Source organism: Panicum hallii, chromosome 3, assembly GCF_002211085.1.
Source record: "Panicum hallii strain FIL2 chromosome 3, PHallii_v3.1, whole genome shotgun sequence".
Classification (NCBI taxonomy): Eukaryota; Viridiplantae; Streptophyta; class Magnoliopsida; order Poales; family Poaceae; genus Panicum; species Panicum hallii.
Genome location: NC_038044.1, coordinates 11,908,088 through 11,915,255, shown reverse-complemented (window position 1 = coordinate 11,915,255; position 7,168 = coordinate 11,908,088). Strand labels below are relative to the sequence as shown.

The 7,168-nt window shown below is 51.7% G+C and overlaps 1 pseudogene; it reads left to right on the top strand.

Moving 5' to 3' along the window:
• The first annotated feature begins 5,139 nt into the window (after positions 1–5,139).
• On the top strand, positions 5,140–7,039 carry LOC112884743 (annotated as a pseudogene).
• The last annotated feature ends 129 nt before the right edge of the window (positions 7,040–7,168 follow it).

Genomic DNA, 7,168 nt, shown 5'->3' with positions numbered 1-7,168 from the left:
ACCCTCGATCCTAGAATTTAGTTCAAATATTTATACTGATTTTCTACAAATATGGGTACATGTAAGAGTAATCAATGTACACCTCTACTCCTACTGCCTACCCCTGCTGCCTAGAGAATTGAACGTGCGCCCACTGTACACTGACCACTACAAGACCGGCTAACTAATCGTACAGTACAATGCCACGGCCTCTTGGTTGTCTGTTCTGCTCACTACTACCAGAGACGTGGGATTGGAGTACTATCCACTCATCACTGCATAAATTGAAATGTAGGGACTCGAAATAGATCTTCACAAAGCACATACGGAATCGAAGAAAGCAGTGAATGGAAGACAATGACGCAGCAGAAGGCTCCATCGGCGCAGGGTCTCTCCAGGACGGCCCGAGGCGGGTGAGTCCATGACGCGGCGCGGCGGCGGGAGACTAGCACCGGGACGGCAGGAGGGGGAGGGGGGTAACGGCACCCGGCGCGGACGTCTGTAGCTCCCCGGGGCGGCACGGGACGGAACATAGACGCGTCGACAGGCGGGGAAGCGGGCGAGGGTACCTCTGAAACGGCGGTCGGCGCGGACGTCTGCAGGAAGCAGCTCGCCGGGGCGGCGCGGGAGCCGGCGGCGCAGGGCCTCGACGGGACGGCACGGGAGCTCGTCGCCTCGCCGGGACGGCGCGAGGGGGAGAACAGGAGCCCGGCTCGGACGTCTGCTGCTGGCCGATGAGGCGCGGCAAGGGAAAGTGCGTCAGCAGAGGGTCGCCGGTGGGAGACCGAGTCGCGAGAAATTGGAAACCAATCGTCACCCCCATGATCGATCAGGAGCTGGCGAAGGGGGAAAAAATCGGACGGACGGAGGGTGGGTGGAACCGCCACGCCCGAGGGAAACCGGCGAAGGGGAGAAAAACCGGAGGCGGTGCAGGGTCGGGTCCCGGCGGGGGTACCGAATAACTATTCAGTTCTCAGGGTATCATATAGAAGTAAAATATATATATATATATATATATATATATATGTGCAAATGGAATTTCTCTTGCATACTATTTTTAAAAATGTACTGAAATTTGCTAGGATTGATCGATTGTTCTTGCATATTTAGGCTATGTTTGGATCCAAATGCTAATGGGTAAAATTGCTAAATTTTAGCACTAGTCCATCCAAATATAAATACTAATATGGTGAGCTAAATTTTAAATAAGATTTAAAAACTTTAGCACGGATATGATTGGTAATATATGCTAAAATTTAGCACTTACTTCTTCCAAACCTAAACCTTATACGCGTGCGGGTGCCTAATGCATTGACGCACGCGGCTCGGGTGGCCTTTTCTTTAGTGGGGTGAGGGGGCTAGCTAGCATCGTCTGCCTTGCAAGACACTCCACGGCGACCTCGTATCTGAACAAGCCGCTCAGCCCCCCGTCCTCCTGGACTCCTCCCTTCCTCTCCGGGCGGCCGCGCTGTGCGCGCGCGCGGTGGAACGTCCTGCGAATCCATAGTGTTGCCCCGCCTCCACTCCACCTGCCCTCCGGCTCCGCTCGCTGCATCTCGCACGTACGCACGAACGCATGAGCATGACGTCGCCCGGCCTCGTTAATTAATTATCCTTGCGTGTCACGACCGGGCTCGTGCTGGTGGGCACAGATGATGGCCGCTATATATATCTATCTCTTCCGTTTCGTACGCACCAAACCGATTATATACCTCTCGCTCCGTAATTATCCCACGCATATATATTTGCTCGTTATAGGAGCAGTAGAACTGGCTCTGGCTGCTAACCCAGCCAGCCAGCCAACCAGGTTCCAGATTTAGATATTTTTGTCATCGCCCGATCAATCTACGGCGCTGCATGATGCACTGCGTTCGGTCAGATACATCATACATTATATCATGCGATATATACCAAGAATAGAGCGTAGAAATAGTAGGATTAGCTACAAACGAGTGTAGAAATAATTTTTTATATATATATATAGATAATACTAAGAATAGAGCGTCCGATCTATTGGAAGCCCCATCCACCATCTAAAGCAGCGCTCCCATCCGGATAAAATCAGCCGCGCCGCTCCCCCCACACATCGTGTTTCCAGCGCATGCGCCACCTCGCCGCCCGCTTTTGCTTCGCTGCTGCGCGCTCCCACTCCCCGCCGATGCGCCCGCCTAGGCAGTGAGAAGGGCGGCGGTGGAGTCCCCGGTGGCCGTCGGGAAGAGCACGGCGATGCTCGCGCACTTGGCAAAATATAAATCGAAAAAAATTCAAAAAAAGAAACAGGAAAAAAAATTATTGGGGGAGGCATGCACAGCCAGCTACTGACCATTCTCACGACCTCCTGCACATAAACAACTCCCTCTACCACTGCACCATTGGACCAAGTGTGTCAACATTACGTTTTTATTCTCCACATATTATAAATAACCGAGTGTAAATTGTTTGTTTGAGATAGTAAATAAATTCAAATGAAAAGGTTGTTAACTACAAAGTGGCATAACATTTCGAGATCTACAACTTTTATTTTGGTAGTTTCTTCATCCGAGATCGTTTACAAAATTTGAATTTCAAATTTGAAAACTTGAAACGTATTTTAATATGACACAATAATTTCAAATCAAAAAGTTGTCAACTACAAACTTTCATAACTTTTTGAGATCTATAACTTTAATTTTGATGGTTTTTCCATTCGAGGTCATTTGCAAAATTCGAATTTTAAATTTTCTAAATTCAGATGTAGTTTTCGTTGACAAGATGACTTTAAATTAAAATGTTGCCAACTTTAAAATCTTATAACTTCTCAAGATCTACAAATTTTATTTTAGTTATTCTATCATTTCTTCATCTAACATGATAATTCTAATATTATTCACAGATCTTATATATCTCTCTTATAGTTTCATAAACTATAAGAGAGATATATATGTTTGTGAACAAATTTACATTTATTTTTTCAAATAAAAAATGTCCAAAACAGAAATTGTGCATCTTGATGAGTTATACAACTTTGTAGTTGAAAATATTTTTATTTAAATTAATTTACTACTTCAAAATATGATTTAAAAATTATCATTACCCAGTGTTCTAAAAAAACACTCGGCAAAGGGACTCTTTGCCGAGTGTCGAGAAAAGGCACTCGGCAAAGAGGCTCTTTGCCGAGTGTCAAAAACTTTGCCGAGTGTCTCTTTGCCGAGTGCCCGAAAAAAACACTTGGCAAAACACTTGACACTCGGCAAAGATCTTTTTTCCGGTAGTGAGTGCCCGCAGCTCTCGGCGACCGTAGCGCCCCCCTTCCCACCAGCTGCACGACGCCCGTGCTCCCCTCCGACCGTACGGCGCTCGCGCTCCCCTCCAACGGCGAGGCGCTCCGACGAGAAGGGCAGCAACACATAGAGCAGGATGGAGGAGAAGACACCGCTCCCTCCGCCTTCCGCGGGGCCCTCACTCGCCGTCGCAACCTTCTCGCTCGCCAGCAAGCCCCTGGCCCAACCCTCCGGGTGGTGGGGCAGCAAGCGGGATGCACGCGGTGGGGGGCCGGGCTGCCGCTCCCCGCGCCTTTCCCCACTCCGGTCGCTGCTCCCCCGCCAGGGGCGAGCCACGCCGGCTGCCGGATGAGCTCCGGGCGGCAGCCATGGCGGGTAGCTCCAGGAGGTTGCAGAGAAGGAGCGAACGGGAGGAGCACCTGATGATGATGTTGCAATAGGTATCTTATGATGTTGCAGTAGAGATTTTATGATATTGCAATGGGTACCTCATTGTGTTGCAACAGAGATTTTTGGATGTTGCGACGTTGCAGTGTTTGTGTTTTAATATTTCACTATGCTCAATCTCATCCTATCATATGGTGATTTTCGTTTGGAAATGTTGCATGAGACATGTGTTCGATGTTGCGGCGGGAATTTTTTCCTCATAATACGATGTTTACATTGAACTATTATTTTTTGCATTTTTAAATATTAAAATCTTACATTTTTATATTTTAGATGTCTTATTTTAGTGTTGCAACGGAGCATCCGATCTATCGGACGTCCGGACGCTAGCAACTCCGTCTGCATGTACGGGCAGGTTCTCATCATGCGTGCAGCAGCTGCGCCCTCGCACGGACGCCGCGAAAATACGATCGAGGCCCAGCAACCTCGATCGCATTCACGTACAGACGCTTCTCATATTGCCGGAGCCCAGATGCATGGAACGAGTGGAAACCATGTTTGGTGGGTCATACATGCATCAAACTTCTGCTGGGAATTGAAAAAAATGAAAGCAAGTTGCAGGGAATTAATCGATATCGGATGACCCGCACGCGGTTGGTTGGGAGAGCCTGCGCCTCTCCGCAGCAACGCGCTCGCGATCGCCGGCCGGCGTCGCGCGCGAGCAGGGAGCGAGGGCTGGGGCCCGACCGGCGCAGAGAATCCGGCCGGCCGGCCCTGGTTTCCTTCTCACGTATACGGAAACGGAAGAAGAGTTCGCGGTGCCTATACGTGAGGACCAAGCAACGTGCCATCATCCACCTACTGTGTGATCCTCCGATCCGACCCTAGCTTCGCTTGCCTTGGCTTGCTTGCGTGTTTCCTCATTTCTTGTGTACACACACAGGCAACAAACGACATAAAAGAGGAGAAAACGAGGCCAGGACATATCGTCTCTCTCGAGTCTCGATCGTGGGCGGCTCGTCGTCGTCCTCCATGCCTTTCGATCCCTAGCTTAATTAGACGATGCTAGCTTTGTAGTGCTTAGCTGCTGATGCTAGCTAGCTAGTGCCTCGAGCTCTCTATGCATGGATAGATGGTATCTGTCCTCGTCTTTGTTGGGAGAGACCACGGCGCTCGATCGATCGAGAAGCTGCTCGCATGGGCGATGTGTGTGTGTGTGTACACTGTTCGTACCGGCTGGGGATGGGGAAGTCACTGAATCTGCTAGTGTATGGTGGTGTGTGTGATCGCAGGTAGCTTTTAACAGGGACAAGCTAGCTAGCTAGCTAGTGAGCGGCGGCTTCCTCCTTTTCTCTCCCGGCCGGGCCTCGGTTCTCTTTCCTTGACCAACCCCCTTTGTTTGTTGTTCCCTCTCCGATCGATCCCTGTCGTGTGTGTCGCCTCTCTCTCTCTCTCTCTCTCTCTCTCTCTCTCTCTCTCTCTCTCTCTCTCTCTCTCTCTCTCCCTCCCTCCCTCCCTCTTTCTCCCTCTCTCTCTACTCTCTCTCTCTGCACACCTCTACTCTCCCTAGAGCCCAGCCAAAGCTTAGCCCCGCCTCGTCGTCTTCTTTTAACACCCTGCATTATATCCCCCTCCCCAGCCGATCGATCGAGCCGGTGTTAAGCTTCACTTGCCGGCCGCCTGTCATGGGGGTGTTATAGAGGAGCACGCGCACGGCGCACCCTTCGTCGTCCCTACACATTCGTCTTCCGATCAGGAGAGCGAGCGTGCGTGAGAGCGTGCGGCGAGGATGACCTGGTGCAATGGCTTCAACGACGTGCGCGCCGCCGTGGAGAGCAGCCTGTCCCCGACCGCCGCCGCCGCCGTGGGCAAGAAGGCCGCCGCGTCGCTCGCCGTCCTCGTCAAGATGTGCCCGTCGTGCGGCCACCGCGCGCACTATGAACAGGTTCGTACACGCGCACGCCTGCTGCGCGCGTGCCCATGCATGTATTGCTCGTCTGTGAGGAGCATGGTGCTAGCTAGATCACGGCATCTTGCTGCTTGAAACAATAGCGCATGCAAATCTCATCTAATTTCTGCGACGAACGAAAACATGGGCTTCCGGCCGCCATGTCGCTGGTGAGTGATGACATGGCTGGCCATTAATTCTCTATTTTTTTTTCTGCAGGAGACCACCTCGATCCAGGACTTGCCGGGCCTGCCGGCCGGCGTCAAGTTCGACCCGACGGACCAGGAGCTTCTGGAGCACTTGGAGGGCAAGGCGAGGCCGGACTCCCGGAAGCTCCACCCCCTCGTCGACGAGTTCATCCCCACCATCGAGGGCGAGAACGGCATCTGCTACACGCACCCCGAGAGGCTCCCCGGTACGCAACGCTAACGCACGTTTTGTGCATCACGTGCCGATCGATCCAGATCGATGTATGAATGTCACCAGCATGTGTGGCAATGCTGTTGTTTCCGCAGGCGTGAGCAAGGACGGGCTCGTCCGGCACTTCTTCCACCGGCCGTCCAAGGCGTACACAACGGGGACGAGGAAGCGCCGGAAGGTGCACAGCGGCGACGGGGACGACGGCGTCGGCGGCGAGACGCGGTGGCACAAGACGGGCAAGACGCGGCCGGTGCTGTCCCACGGCAGGCCCCGCGGGTACAAGAAGATCCTGGTGCTCTACACCAACTACGGCAAGCAGCGCAAGCCCGAGAAGACCAACTGGGTGATGCACCAGTACCACCTCGGCTCCGACGAGGAGGAGCGCGACGGCGAGCTCGTCGTCTCCAAGGTCTTCTTCCAGACGCAGCCCAGGCAGTGCGGCTCCGCGGCGGCGGCCAAGGAGGCCGTCGCCGCCACGAACGTCGTCACGAGCGGCAACGCGCTTGCCGGCCATCACCAGGGTGGGAGCGTTCTCAGGGGGGCAAACGGTGTCGATCCGTTCTACAATCCAGGAACAATGATGGGGTACCAGGGGGTCCCAAACAACAGGGCACCTCCTGCCCCAGGTGCTTCTCACTTCATGCCTAACTTCGCAATGCATGCTCAAGGGCTACCTTTGGCCCTTGAATCAAGATTCAAGAATTCATCAGGACAAAAGATTATACAAGACCTATTCAGTTCACAGGCTAAATAGGGATTTAGGAGCAGGTCATGTCGTCAGGGCATGTGTCCCTGGCCTGAAAATCTACTTCACACGTGAAGAAACATACCATGTTCTTTGCACTCTAACTTGACGTTCATTTACGAACTACAAAAATTGCTTTCTTTAACATTCCTTTTTATTAGATAGGTCATATGTTTAACATCAGATGCTGTTGTTCCATCGTAGTACTTGAATACTCGAATCATAAACATGTATGGGAAAAAAAAGCCATGCTGCTCCAAGATTCAATCAATTCATTTCTTCAAGTTTGAACTTTGGATAGTTCAGTCTCACCTACATTACCACGTACGAAATGATGAGCTTCAAACAACTCCTAACTGCAACGGGCAAACTGATACAAGTGCTTGCCAACGATGCACGCTAAAAATGGACTGCACCATTGGAGAAACA